Genomic DNA, 15,562 nt, shown 5'->3' with positions numbered 1-15,562 from the left:
CATTTAAATATTGTACTAACTCCTGCCAGGGATGGTCTCGGTGTTCTTGGTCCTGCCACCGCTCAGAGGACTGAATCTGAGGACTTCTCGAAGTCCCTTCCAGCCAAGGGAGCTGACAGGCTCCTAGATAATGTGGGGAGCCAGCTTCGGGCTCCTGGTGACTCCAAAGGGCTTGGGTTTCTGGAGCTCTACGCCCCTTAGTATCGTCAGACCTTGGGGCAACTGTCCCTGCTGTTCAGCCGAGTTTCTCCAGCGCAAGAGGAGAGAGGATGCTTTTCAGTGCATAAGCCAACTCCAGGAGGAGTCTGGTCTCTGTTCTCAGCTTAACTCCAGCTTTGCTGTGATTTCAGACAAGCCAGATCCCCTCATTTTCTCCTGTTTCCCCACATCTGTGAGCCTGGGAGGGCACCTACTTCCTAGGGGCTGTGAGGCTCAATTCACTCACCTGCAGACAGCCGAGGGAAGCTGCCCCTGAAGAATAAAGGGGGGTGTGATTAGGGCTGTCAATATGGATCAGGTTTATTATGGCGCTGCCTGGGGGTCACCTGAGAATGGGGTGCCAGGCACTGGCCAGACAGAATCAGAGAAAGTCCCTGCCCCAAACAGCTTACCATCTGACCAGAGCAAAGGGGAGGGGAAGTTTTAGAACACAAAGGAGGAGCCTATCTGTGTTTGTACAGCGCTGTGCACAACAGGGCCGCGAGCGCCACTCCTAGGTGCTGCTGCAGGGCAGATTAGAGGGTCGGGTGGGTGGCAAATGCCACAGTAGGTTTGTGATTTTTACGTTGGGGGTGCCGTTGTCTCCGTATGGCCGCAGAGTGCCAGCAGAGTTTTCAAAACAGAGAAATATTTCAGGCCTCCTTTATCCATCAGGGTGGGAACATGCCCAGTCCTCTCCTCCCCCTGTGTCCCCCCAAATCCCCTTGAAAGAGCCACATGCCAGGGCAAGGGATGTAATGGGGGAGTTTATCCACAAGAGGGAGCGTTCACCCCATGTTAGCGCCTGTGCACGAAGTCCGTGTAAAGACTTCTCTGCTGCCATGCAAAGAGCAGCTGCTGACCGGGGTGTACCAGGCCTCCAAGGGAAACTGGCTTGAGTTATTAGGGGCTGTAGTGCTTTGCTGGGTGTTTGGTTGAAGAGGGGCATAAGATGCCCCAGGGGCTGTTTGCTACACCCAGCAGGTGCCTGGCTGGCTGTGAAAGTGACAGCCTCCCACAGCGGGAACCCAACAGGAATTGCTCCTGGGTCACAGTGTGACTGTCTCTCACCTTGCCCCATTCTGCTTCCTGGGGTGTTGACACGCAAGGAGCCCAGCTCCGGGAGATTGGGGGGAGGGGGGCGGGAGGAGACGTGTCCAGCTGGCTCTGAGCGGTGAAGGACAAGGGGATGGAGTACGTGCCATGGGACCCAGGCCTGTGAGTTTGCATGATTGAAAAGCTGGTTCTGCACTCTCTCTGGGATGCAGTGCGGAGGCTGCCCTCTCTGCAAGGGGGGAGTCAGCACCCACCAGCCAAGGAGGCAGGAATACGTAGGAACTGCAGGGGGCTTTGTGAGGGGGTGTCCAAAACAGCAGTTCAGAGATTTCACCCCCAGGTCCTCTCCCTCCCAGCTGTACTTGTGTTTCTTTGACTGCCGGGGTGACGCTGTAACGCGCCCCCTCCATACATCCACCCGCCTCCCCCTCACCACTGTGGGAACGGGAGGGGGACTTTGCCGGTACTTGGCTTCAGCATCCGTTTCCACCCTCGGATCTCAGGGCACTTCCCAAAAGCAGGCAAATCCCGCCTATCCCTGATGTCAGGTGAAGAACCCGCGGCCCAGAGCCCACAGGGCAGGCCAGTGCCAGCACGGGGACTAAAATGCAGGGGAGTGTGCTACGGCGGCTCACCTCTCAGACTGCCACCAGCCTGGAGCGAGCCAGGGGAGACATCTGAAAGCTCTGGCTTGGCAGCTCACACTTTGCTGCCAGTCCTAGGGGAGGGAGAGAGAGAGAGAGAACTAAGCTTTTGTTTACTATGAAACACACACAGCCCCATTTAAAAAACCCCAACTACACAGAGGCCAGACTAGTGGGTTAGGCGGAAGGATGCAGAGCATTGGGACCCTAGTGGCACAGTGCCAGCCTGGAACCAAGACACCAGCAAGAAACCTGTGGCCCAGTCTCCCAGGTAGCAGGATGGCCTAGTAGTTAGGTCCCAGAGTTAGCTGGTGGCAAAGGGGGTGTTGGCCCCTGCCAGTGGGGCCCCAGGCCTAGGAATTCCAGCTTCTTATCTGAGTCTGGTTCTTAAGTTTGGGGCATGGCCCCAAGAATCCAATTTCCTCTCCCCAGCGAGGGATCCTTGTAGGGTCTCCCACTTTGCACCAGGGAGAGAAGTTGGAGACTTCTGTGGCTGACCCAGTAGCCAGCAGAACCAACTCCTGTCTCTTCTCTGGTCAGCCCCAAACTAAACCAGGCTCCTTCCTTTTATCCTCCCTCCAAGCCTGGCATTGGCTGCAGGTAAAATAGGGCGGGGCTAGTTGGGCAAAAAGGTTTTGTTTAACCCCTGCACTGCCAGGCCCTCCTCTCACTCCCTCACAGAACGGCTTTGAGGAAGTTTGACCCCGAATCAGCATCCAGAGGCGAACTTTGCTCCAGCCCCATGACACCCCGGAGCCAATCTCTCTCCGTAGTCAATCCATCCCACCTGGTCAGCGGCGAGAAGTTTATATCTGGCTCAGAACTTCTATCTTTTTCTAGAGTATCTGGGCTTTTCCCCCTGTGGGTTCTTCCCTACAAATCTCAGTAAAATATCTACCGCAGGGAGGGAAGATACATTAAACGGCCATTTCTACAGATCTAGGAAGATTGTACTGGAGTGAAGGAGAATTCATCTTCCCCAGAAGAGACAGCGAGTTTTCCAATCTATCAAAATGTGCCTGGGAGAAGGAACATTAGCTCTAGAGAAAGGGACAGACCCTTTTGACTGAGGGGCAGGGGACTGGTCTATCTGCCTTGTGTATATCTTATGCTATGCAGCAGGAGAGAGGAAATCAATGGAACTGTCAGGGCTTTAATGCATTCTGTATTGCAAACTCTCCGGTCACCGGAATCACCAGATGGATGTTTCAAATTAAAAAAAAAAAAAAAAAAAACCCAAGAAAGGCAGATAAACATGTGCCATGCCAAAGGGGGAAATGGGACCAGGAGTAAGTGTTGGGGGAAATTAAAGGCCATAAATCATTAGAACCTGCCCGAAGTCCAGGACGTGTTACTTCTAGGACAGTTCCTTCAAATTAAAAACCAAATTGCATTAGCACCGCAGCATCCCGAGCTGTGGCAGCTTCGGCTTGAGCGTGATCTGCCCATGTCAGTGTGAAACCTTGTTGCACAGCCACGAGTGTGAGCTGTAGCTTGGCCGGGGAAAACCGGATCCTGGGAGAGCTTTATAAACCCTGTTGAAAGGGTTTTGGGCAGCCCGGAAGAGTGCTAGTGCAGGGGGCCCCAAAACACAGGCCCAGAGAGCTTGGGTTTCGGAGCGTTGCTGGGATGTATTGATCTGCAGGGCTTTTCGCCTCTTTGCAAACTAGGCACTAGCCGCAACGGTGACGAGGTCTGATGTTGCACCCACTAATGGGCATTGATGAAACGACCATAAGAATGGCCAAAGTGGGTCAGATCAAAGGTCCATCCAGCCAGTGTCCTGGCTGCCGACAGCAGCCAATGCCAAGTGCCCCAAAGGGAGGGAACAGAACAGGGAATCCTCAAGTGATTCTACCCCGTCGCCCATTCCCAGCTTCTGACAAACAGAGGCCAGCGACACCATTCCTGCCTATCCTGGCTAATAGCCCTTGATGGACGCATCCTTCCACGAATGTACCTAGTTCTTGTTGAACGCTGTTGAAGTCCTGCTTTTCACAACATCCTCCGGCAAGGAGTTCCACAGGTTGACTGTGCACTGCATGAAGAAAAACTTCCTTTTGTTTGTTTTAAACCCACTACCTATTGATTTCATTTTGTGACCCCTAGTTCTTATGTTATGGGAACAAGTAAATCACTCTTCCTTATTCACTTTCTCCACACCATGTTTTTATAGACCTCTACCTTACCTCCCCTTCATCTCTCCTCTTTTCTAAGCTGAAAAGTCCCAGTCTTTTTAATTTCTCTCCATATGGCAGCTGTTCTAAATCCCTAATAATTTCTGCTGCCCTATTCTGAACTTTTTCCAATGCCAAGAGATCTTTTTTGAGATGGGGCGACCACATCTGTATGCAGTATTCAAGATGTGGGTGCACCATGGATTTATATAGAGGCAATAAAATATTCTCTATCTCTTTTTAAACGATTTCCGACATTCTGTTTGCTTTTTTGACTGCCACTGCCCACTGAGTGGATGTGCCAATGGGGAGATGGGGGGGAAACTGCAGACAGCATGAACGGGGACTTGTAGGTCATCATGGGGCTGTAACCGATTTAAAGCTTTTTGCCACTTCCAGTCTATCAAGACCGAGGCCCCTTTGTGCTGAGTGCTGCATGGACTCATAGCAAGAGAGAGCCCCTGCCCCAAACAGCTCACACGCTACATAGACAAGACAGACAGAGGGGAAACTGAGTCACAAACGGGTGGGGATTGGGGAAGTGACTTGCTCTACATCGATAGGAGCAGAACCCAGGTCTTGAGTCTCACTCCACTGTTCTACCCGCTAGATCACACTGCCTCCAGCTATCCACGCTCCCCATGCACCCAGAAATGGATATGTCATTTCTGGGTCTCCAGGGGGATCCTAAACCCCAGGGAGGATATTTTGATACTAAAGTTAAAGGTGAAAATAAAACCACCCACCCTGGGCCAGACCAAGGTCTCCCAGGATCCAGCCACCCTGGGCCACCCTGGGTCCTGTAGCTGGTCTCTGACAGTGGCCAAAGCCAGGTGCCCCAGAGGAAATGCACAGAACAGGGCAATTCCGAGAGACACATCATTCCCTGACTGTCACCCAGACCAAGTTTGGAGCGACACTCAGAGATTGGGGCTGCGTCCCTGATCATTCTGGCTAGTAGCCCTGGAGGGAACCTGTCCTCTATGAACTTATCTTATTAGTTTTTTAACTTCGTTATGGTTCTGGCCTTCATAGCATCCCCTGGCAGGGAGTTCCACAGGTTGATGGTGCATTGTGTGAAGAAATCCTTCCTTTTTGTTTGTTTCAAACCTGCTGCCTATTACTTCCATTAGGTGACCCCAAGTTCTTGCATTACGGGAAGGAGTAAAGAACACTTCCCTACTCCCTGTCTTCACACCAGCCATGATTTTATAGTCCTCTCTACTACTCCCCTCGGCCCTCTTTTTTCCTACCCGAACTGCCCCTGTCTTTTTAATCTTGCCTCATCTGGCAGCTGTTCCATTCCCCACATCATTTGCGGTGCCCTTCTTGGTGCCATTTTCAATTCTAATATAGCTTTTCGGAGATGGAGCAACCAGAGCCGAGCACACTAGTCCAGGTGTAGGTGAGCCACGAATGTATATAGCGGCATGGTGATATTTTCTGTCTTATTAACTATCCCCTGCCTAATGACGCCCAACAGTCTGCTAGCTTTTTTGACGGCCGCTGCGCACAGAGCAGATGTTTTCAGATAATTATCCACAGGGACGCCGAGATCTCTTTCTTGAGTGAGAACCGCTAATTTAGACCCCATCGCTTTGAGTGTCTAGCCAGGATGCTATTTTCCAATGGGCATCTCTTTGCATTTATCAGCATTGAATTTGATCTGCCCTTTTCTTGCTCCGACACCCCGTTTTGGGAGATTCTCTTTGCAGTCAGCTTTGGAGTGAAGTACCCTTGAGTCACTCTATGTCCCCTGCAAACTTTGCATCCTCGCAACTGAGCCCTTTTTCCAGATCACTTAAGAATATGTTGAAAAGCGCAGAGCTCAGGACACCTAGCTGCTGATTTTGTGGGTGCTCCAGGGCCAGGGCATTCAAGGAGAAAAATTAGAGGGTGCTTAGCACCCACTGGCAGCGAAGCTAGCAGTGGGAGGGAGGGAGCAGAGCAGGGATGGGGCATGTTTGGGGTGGAAAGAGGTGGGGAAGAGGCAGGGCAGGGGTGGAGCGGGAGAGGAAAAAGCTGGGGTGGAAAAGGGGCAGGGTGGGGGCAGGGCTGGGGGGGGGCTAACCAGAGGTTGAGCATCCCTGATGCTGGGGAAAATTAGAAGCCAGCATCTGTCTTCTAATACTGGGGGGTATTTATATATCACAGAATCATAGAATATGAGGACTGGAAAGGACCTCGAGAGGTCATCGAGTCCAGTCCCCTGCCCTCATGGCAGGACCAAATACTGTCTAGACCTGGGGTTTCCAAACTGGGGTATGCGTACCCCCAGGGGGTACGAGAAGCTTGTCAAGGGGGTACGGGGAATATTTGGTAAATAACTAGATTATCCTAATTGAAATATTCCAAACGTAGTCGTGTTAGTGAAAAAAGTTGTGGATTCTAGTCTAGAATTTATTTCCTTTCATATTGAATAGGGGGTACGGGAAGGTTTACTAAAAGCCAAAGAGGTACGGGGACAGAAAAAGGTTGGGAACCCCTGGTCTAGACCATCCCTGATAGACATTTCTCTAACCTACTCTTAAATATCTCCAGAGATGGGGATTCCACAACCTCCCTGGGCAATTTATTCCAGTGTTTAACCACCCTGACAGGAACTTTTTCCTAATGTCCAACCTAAACCTCCCTTGCTGCAGTTTAAGCCCATTGCTGCTTGTTCTATCCTCAGATATATATATATATTTTAAAAAGGGGCTACTTAATTTTTTTTTTTTTTTTGAAAAAAGGGTACTTTATAAAAAAAAAAAAAGGTTGAGCAACACTGTTCTAGTGGATTGGTGAGGCAGGATTTTTCTTTACAAAAGCTGTGCTGGCTTCCCCAATATAGCGACGTGACGGCGCGTTGGGGGTCCCCCGTCTCCTGCACCCCCGAAATGGTACGAACAGACTCCACCAGCCAGTAGAATAGAGGTGGTTTATTGCTTCTCCAGTATACAGCACAGCACAGATGTCATCAGGTTACAGGGCAGGCCTAGGATGCCTCAGCCCCCCTTGATATGGGGGGGGTTTCGGCTTCTAAACCCCCCAGCCTTTGCTGAGGCTGCTTCCTCCATGCTCCCAGATAGAAACTAACTCACTCCCCTCCGGTCCTGCCCCCCAGCCAGGGGCAGCATCCACCTCCCTTTGTCCCTCTCCATGGGGGGTGGCTGGTAAGACAGGTTGAGACCCTCTTTGCATAGTGACCCATCGCTTGTCTTGCTCGGTGGTGCTACAGACAGCAGCCAGTGAGTTAGCAAGTTACCCCCCCCACGACGTCACAAGCGGATTTATCGGCGTCTGGTAATTCTCTGATCGTTTCAGTCTACGTGCCTGGCACTGAAGTTAGAGGTTCCCGGCCGGCATGTGCCAGGATTGCTTCGGAAGCTTTCTAGAAAGCTCGGCGTTATGTTACCCTCCAATCATCCGGCGCCGCGGCGGATCTGAGCAGTGGCCGTTGTTAGCAATTCTGCAATTCCCTATCAGAACTTTTCAGCGAGTCCCCGTCTGCTGGTCCCGGTGTTGAATGTATCAGTTTGTTCCCAAAGCCCCTCCGCCTGGGATTAGTTTTGTCACCTAAGAAGAAAGGCCCAAGGGTGGGAATCTCCCTCACAACCCCCTCCCCGTAGTGAAGACTCATTTGCTTCATTCCCACGCCCATGTCTTCCTGGGGTGCTCCGTGAGCACCTCCCTTGGCCGTGGGCCTGGCTGCTTTCCTGCTGGCGTGGCTGTTGTCCTGGGCGTCTCTGCTCCACCCCGTCTCGCTCGCCGCCGTCTCGCAGCAACTTCCTGATTATTTTGAAGCGCTCGTGGCAGGAGAGCGATTACCGGAGCCCTCGCTCTGCTTTATGAGGCAATAACCCAGCTCTCTGCTCTGGACGACGCCCGGGGGCCTAGCTTAGAGCCTGTTAAGCATGGAGATGGGACTGGGGTCTGTCCCCTCGTGGGGCCCGCGCTTGGAGCCGGGGTGGGGGGAGGGACGTGGGAGAAGTAGCACGAGAGGAGGAGCCGGGAGGTCTCCCCAACAACCGTAGGCCCAGAGCCGGCTGCCAGATCCCCGTTTCCCTGGGAGCTGGGAACTGGGCCCATCTGTCTCACGCTGGCCTTGGGTAGGGTTGCTCGATGGTTTTGACAAAAATACCGGACACACCTGCTCTCAGATGGGGGGGGGGGGGGGAGCAGGCCTTGGAGGGACTGGGGCTGGCCGGGAGATTGGCGGGGGGGACGACTGGCCAGTGGGGAGCAGGGCTGGCCGGGAGGAGGTCTGGGGGAGCAGGGCTGGTCGGGAGGAGGTCAGGGGGAGCGGGGCTGGTCGGGAGGAGGTCAGGGGGAGCGGGGCTAGTCAGGAGGAGGTCAGGGGGAGCGGGGCTAGTCAGGAGGAGGTCGGGGGGAGCAGGGCTGGCCGGGAGGAGGTCAGGGGGAGTGGGGCTAGTCAGGAGGAGGTCTGGGGGAGCAGGGCTGGCCGGGAGGAGGTCAGGGGGAGTGGGGCTAGTCAGGAGGAGGTCTGGGGGAGCAGGGCTGGTCGGGAGGAGGTCAGGGGGAGCGGGGCTGGTCGGGAGGAGGTCGGGGGGAGCAGGGCTGGCCGGGAGGAGGTCAGGGGGAGTGGGGCTGGCCGGGAGGAGGTCGGGGGGAGCGGGGCTTGTCGGGAGGAGGTCAGGGGGAGCGGGGCTGGTCGGGAGGAGGTCTGGGGGAGCAGGGCTGGCCGGAAGGAGGTCAGGGGGAGCAGGGCTGGTCGGGAGGAGGTCAGGGGGAGCGGGGCTGGCTGGGAGGAGGTCGGGGGGAGCAGGGCTGGTCGGGAGGAGGTCAGGGGGAGCGGGGCTGGTCGGGAGGATGTCTGGGGGAGCAGGGCTGGTCGGGAGGAGGTCAGGGGGAGCGGGGCTGGCCGGGGGGGAACCGGTTGGCAGGGAGTGGGGCTAGCCAGGAAAGGTCCGGGGGGAGTGAGGCTGTCTGGGGGAAAACGGGGCGGGGGGGAGGGGGAGCTGGCCAGCGGGGAGTGGGGCTGGCTGGGAGGGGATCCAGGGGAGCGAGGCTGGCCGGGGAGGAAAAGTAGGGGGGGAACCTGTTGGCGGGGAGCACAGCTGTCCCGGTTCATGCAGATCCCGTCCTGCGCACGGTCCCGGCGGGGCACAGGGGCGAGTCCAGCCCCGGGGATTCCATCCCGCCCCCCCCGCCGCATTGTGTAGTTGCGTACTGCCTGGCTGTGAGCAGTGCGAGCGTGTGGACCAGCCAGGCGGTATGCAGCTACGTCCTGATACTCATGACAAGAATACAGCTTCCTTAATGAGAAAATACCCAACATTTCTATGTCCAGTATTTTCTCAATTTGTTTCCCAGACAGAAAGCTCAAAAACCGGACACCTGGCAACCCTGGGCTTTGGGGAGCTCCCAGGGCGAGTGTGTTGGGAGACTGCAGTGTCCCAGGGGGAGGCCCTGGAGCCCCCGGCTGGGGCGGTCACCGGAGCGCCTCTCTCTGCATGGGGCTGCCGGGGAGGGCTGATGGGCGGTGGGGCAGGGCGGAGCAGGCTGCCGGGTCACTCCGGCTCCCACCCGGAGCCCCTGCCTCTCACAGTCGCTGCGGCAGATTGCCTGGCTTGGCAGAGCCGAGCGTGGGATTGGGCGTGCGCCTTCCTGCTCTGTCTCTACAGGCCTCCAAGGACTCTGCAGAGCCACGTGACTAGACCCATTTGACAGATGGGAAAACTGAGATACTGCAATGGACGTGACTTGCCAAGGTCACTCAGTGGCAAAGCTGGGATGGGAATCCAGGATCTTTGACTGCCAGTTTCCCGCTCCACCTGTTAGGCCCTACTTCCCCCTGGAACCCAGGAGTCCTGACTAGTTCTAGGACCCAGGGGTGCATTATATCGATCCTCTCCTATAACACATGGCGTCTGCCCTCAAAAGAGAGACTCGAAGGGGACGTGCTGGGTCGCTCCAGATCCTGAGCCACGGTGAGCATGGCGGGGGGCTCCCCCCGAGGCGCCGCCGTGAGCTGGTTCCTAGCACGCCCCGGGGCTGCCCGGCGCAAGGTGAAACGGAGGAGCAGCCCAAGCCCAAGGTGAAGCGTAGGGAGGCAGAAGGGAATGACGTGAGCTGGAATTCAGCCAGCACAGGGAGGCTAATGATGCACTTACACCAAGTGCTGTGGTGTCATTAACAGCTGCAAGTGCTCGGGACTTGGGGCTCGTGGCTGCTCCGTAACGGGGCTCCCGGAGCAGCACAGCGCCCCCTAGCCCCAGGATGGGGGAGCAGAAGCGGGTCCCCTCTGGAGCCAGCAACCTCACTGCAGAGGGACGTTCTCCATCAAGGTCGCCCCTCTGAGTCCGGAGCTGAGCTTCCGAGCCCTGCTCCCAGCCTGGCTGCCAGAGAAAAGTCTAAGGAGACGGGCAGTGATTTTTCACGCAACCAGCGAAGCTTCGCTTCCCTTTTATCGATCGCCTCCGTGGCTCCTTCCCAACCGTATCATTGCAGACGGGCTTTCTCGAGGGGGGCAAAGGAGCCTCCCCTTGCAGGAGAAACGCCAGAACCTCCAGATAACATTGGTACAGATCCAGCAGCAGCGGGGCTCTAAATAAACCCGGCAATAATTGGAACTGAAATTCAATTCCAGGCCAGAGGAAGGGGGCAGGGCTGGGCTGGGCTGAGTGGAGCATCCCTTAAGCAAGGCCGTTTGTTTGCCCGCTGCGATCAGGCCAGGTCTGAAAAGCATTCGCTGCAGGGGCGGGCGGCTCTGAGCTGCGGCGAGGGGCTTTCTAGCCAAGGTCATTGCCGTTTTTAGCTCTGTGGGGCGTATGCTGGGTCTCAGGCCAGGTCCAAGAGGACAGCCATCCGCATCCCAGTAATTAGGGCCCTGCCAAATTCATGGTCCATTGGGGGTCAATGTCACAGTCCTAGGGGTTTTCAAATGGCAAACGTCTTGATTTCAGCGATGGGGATCTGAAATATCACGGGGGTCTCATTGTCGGGTCCTGACTCAACAAGGAGTTGTGTGTGTGTGTGTGTGTGTGTGTGTGAGTGTGTGTGTGTGTCCTGCGGGGGGTCCTGACTCAACAAGGAGTTGTGTGTGTGTGTGTGTGTGTGTGGGTCCTGCGGGGGGTCCTGACTCAACAAGGAGTTGTGTGTGTGTGTGTGTGTGTGTGTGTGTGTGTGTGTCCTGCGGGGGCTCCTGACTCAACAAGGAGTTGTGTGTGTGTGTGTGTGTGTGTGTGTGGGTCCTGCAGGGGCTCCTGACTCAACAAGGAGTTGTGTGTGTGTGTGTGTTTGTGTGTGTGTGTGTGGGTCCTGCGGGGGGTCACAAGATTGTTTCCTTTACTTCTGTGCTGCTGCTGGCAGTGCTGCCTACGGAGCTGGGTAGCTGGGCTATGTCTACACTGGCATGATTTTCCGGAAATGCTTTTAACGGAAAAGTTTTCCGTTAAAAGCATTTGCGGAAAAGAGCGTCTAGATTGGCATGGACGCTTTTCCACAAAAGCACTTCTTGCGGAAAAGTGTCCGGGCCGATCTAGACGCGCTTTTCCACAAAAAATCCCCGATCGCCATTTTCGCCATCGGGGCTTTTTTGCAGAAAACAAATCTGAGCTGTCTGCACTGGCCCTTTGCACAAAAGTTTTGCGCAAAAGGACTTTTGCCCGAACGGGAGCAGCATCGTATTTCCGCAAGAAGCACTGATTTCAGACCGTAGGAAGTCAGGGCTTTTGCAGAAATTCAAGCGGCCAGTGTAGACAGCTGGCAAGTTTTTCTGGAAAAGAGGCTGATTTTCCGGAAAAACTGGCCAGTCTAGACACAGCCCTGGAGAGCGGCGGCTGCTGGTGGGAGCCCAGCTCGGAAGGCAGAGCCTCTGCCAGCAGCAGCACAGAAGGAAGGATGCTCTGGGACGGTGTTGCCACCCTTACGTCTGCACTGCTCCCTGCAGGGCTGGGTCCTGCGCCAGCAGCTGCCTCTCTCTGGCCACCCAGCGCTGAAAGCAGCAGCCCAGCAGTAAGGGCGACGGGGGGGTGGTGGTGCCACCCGCACTTCTGCCCTGCTGCTGGCGGGCGCTGCCTTCAGAGCTGGGCGCCCGGCCACGTTCCGACCACCCCTCTCCAGCTGCCCAGCTCTGGAGGCAGCGCACGAGTCATGTGAGAAACGCTGCTCTGCCCCGTGACATCGGCATAGGCTAGGAGAACCACGCAGAGGCCAGATTTCGTGGTCTGTGATGTGTCTTGCACGACTGTGGCACAGACCCAGACCTACGAGAGTTTGGGAGGGGCTCCCTGCCATGCCTTACCAATCTCCAACCTGGCCACACCCAGACTCTCCCCCCGGAACGCCTGCTGTAGGCATATTGGGGGTGGAGTGCTGCCGCCCCCAGCCCTGCGCTCCCCGTGCACCGGGGCTGGGGAAGCTGGGGCCCACTTGTGGGGGAGGGGAAGAGACTTGGCTTCCAGAGGGGCGGGACCTGGGATAGGGGGTGGGGCTGGGGGCTTGCCTCTTCCAGCCCTACCTTCACCCACTGCCCATGTCACCCTCTTCCGTCTCCAGTGCGCCCTCAGCCCAGGATGGGTGCTACCGGGTTAATCCCACGTCTGTATGTGCTGGAGGCAGAGGGGCACCAGCCCCCGCAAAGTGGGATGCGCCCTACTCACCGTGCCCAATGCCACGCACACACCACGGCGCTGCCAGGCCCCCAGGCGTGCCCCGCCCCCGGGGAATGGCGCCATGAAAGCGGGAATGCGGGGGGCTGCCGAAAGTGCCGCTGCGGCCCTGGGGGGACATGCACGGCTCCCTAAAGACCAGCTGTTCATTGCAAGCCCCTTCAACAACTGGGGCCTCCGGAGAACGAGGGCGAGCTGCTCCGCACGGGGACTGCCGCTGGCTGCCGAATCGTCGGGCCTCAAATCCCCCCTTTCCGGACGAGCGTGTCTGTCTGTCTGTCTGTCTGCAGCTACCCCTCCCCGCTGGCCCCTCCCTCCCCAGCGCCGCCGCCACCCCACCCCGGGTATCCACCACGAACCCTAAAAATCGCAATTGATGTTTCAATTAGTGATCGTTTAGGGAGCGATTGCCTCTTCACTTCTCTTTGATTGGATTTTAATGGCCTGGCATTTCTTGATGAGATTCGCGCGTGCTGCCCCATCCCGGGGCTGGGGGGAGCCTGTAAGACAGGGAAAGGGCAAACCCCTCCCCCGCTGGCCCCAGTGCCCCCACGTGGCGGGTTTGGCCCCCACAGAGCCACCGTGTTACCCGGAGACAGCGCGATGGGGCTGCGGGGTGGCGTGGCGTCTCCCCTCTCCCCTCCCGTCAATCGGGGCAGAGGGGAACTGGCAGGGACGCTGCTGAGCAGAGGAAGTGATAATGGGGGCTTCGTTCCCCTCTTGGCAGAGCCCAGCCAGACCTTGGTGCCGTGGGGTGGAGGTGGGGGACTTGAGGCCAGGCTGGAGAGGTGGCCACGTCTGAGGGCACCGTGTAAGGGTGAAATTTGGGTGCCCTATGCAGCAGCCCCATAAGGAGGAGGGCCGCTTTGCAGGGGGAAGGGTGCTCAGGGCTCTGGGGGGCAGGGCAGAGAGGCAGCAGGGGTCAGGCTGGAGTGTGGGGCCCCCCCTGCTAATCCCCTGGCGGGGGCTTGGGGAAGGGGTGGGAGGGGGGTGGAGGTCTGGGCTGAGTGCGGGTGGGGTGAGGAGGTGTCCTGGGTCCCTGGTCTGGGATAGCACAGCTGCACACAGCCCGCAGCCGGCACCGCCCCACACGCAGCTGCCTGGGGCACTGTGGGGAATGGGCCAATTGTGCGCCCCAAAGCCCATGCTGCCTTACGCGGCTGCGTGCTGGGCAGGGCACCCCGCTGGGGAAAGGCCTGGCCTCTGGGACACATGCTGACGGGGAACGGCGGAGATGGGGAAGGTGGCCTGCCCCCCACTTTGCCTGGGATGGGCCCCCGCCTTCCTTGGATCCCACCCCCTCTCCTGCAGGCCCACGGCACTGTGGCCCCTTCGCGGGAGTCCTCCCGCCCCTCGTGTTGCTCACCCCAGTTGAGCAATTGCTGCTCCGGACAGTGACCCTGTGGCAGCTTGAAATTGACCTGGGCTGTGCACACCGGTTTGTTATTGTAGGGTCTCTGGAGCAGTGCAGCGCACACACTAGTTTGTTATCGTAGGGTCTCTCTGCAGCGGTACAGTGCACGCCCTGGTTTGTTATCGTAGGGTCTCTCTGCAGCGGTACAGTGCACGCCCTGGTTTGTTATCGTAGGGTCTCTCTGCAGTGATACAGTGCACACACCGGTTTGTTATCGTAGGGTCTCTCTGCAGCGGTACAGTGCACACACCGGTTTGTTATCGTAGGGTCTCTCTGCAGCGGTACAGTGCACACACCGGTTTGTTATCGTAGGGTCTCTCTGCAGCGGTACAGTGCACACACCGGTTTGTTATCGTAGGGTCTCTCTGCAGTGGTACAGTGCACACACCGGTTTGTTATCGTAGGGTCTCTCTGCAGCGGTACAGTGCACGCCCTGGTTTGTTATCGTAGGGTCTCTCTGCAGTGATACAGTGCACACACTGGTTTGTTATCGTAGGGTCTCTCTGCAGCGGTACAGTGCACACACCGGTTCGTTATCGTAGGGTCTCTCTGCAGCGGTACAGCGCACACACCGGTTTGTTATTGTAGGGTCTCTCTGCAGCGGTACAGCGCACACACCGGTTTGTTATCGTAGGGTCTCTCTACAGCGGTACAGTGCACGCCCCGGTTTGTTATCGTAGGGTCTCTCTGCAGTGGTACAGTGCACACACCGGTTTGTTATCGTAGGGTCTCTCTGCAGCGGTACAGCGCACACACCGGTTCGTTATCGTAGGGTCTCTCTGCAGCGGTACAGTGCACGCACCGGTTTGTTATCGTAGGGTCTCTCTGCAGCGGTACCGTGCGCACACCGGTTTGTTATCGTAGGGTCTCTCTGCAGCGGTACAGCGCACGCCCCGGTTTGTTATCGTAGGGTCTCTCTGCAGCGGTACAGTGCACACACCGGTTTGTTATCGTAGGGTCTCTCTGCAGCGGTACAGTGCACACACCGGTTTGTTATCGTAGGGTCTCTCTGCAGCGGTACAGTGCACACACCGGTTTGTTATCGTAGGGTCTCTCTGCAGCGGTACAGTGCACACACCGGTTTGTTATCGTAGGGTCTCTCTGCAGCGGTACAGTGCACACACCGGTTTGTTATTGTTGCTGGGCCGCCGTTGATGCCCATGTGCCGATTCCAGCCGCTGGTTTTCCGCCACATTAAGAAGCCTGATTTGGGAGGCAAACCCGCAAGGCACGAGGGGCCCTTTGGAGCGGTGCTGGCGGCACGTCCACACGGGGAGCCCAGCAGCCGCCCTGCCCCAGACAGAGGGATCAGAGAAAGGCCCTGCCACGGCTCCGGAGACCACAGCGCTCAGCTCTCGCCCCAGGGCAAACTGTCCCGAGCAACTGCTGCTTCCACCTCTGCCAGTTTCTTGCCCGGGGGCAGTTCCTGGCCCGTTGCACCAGAGGGAGGAACTGAGG

The sequence above is a fragment of the Pelodiscus sinensis genome, chromosome 20, assembly GCF_049634645.1.
Source record: "Pelodiscus sinensis isolate JC-2024 chromosome 20, ASM4963464v1, whole genome shotgun sequence".
NCBI lineage: Eukaryota > Metazoa > Chordata > Testudines > Trionychidae > Pelodiscus > Pelodiscus sinensis.
This window is presented reverse-complemented; position numbering follows the sequence as displayed.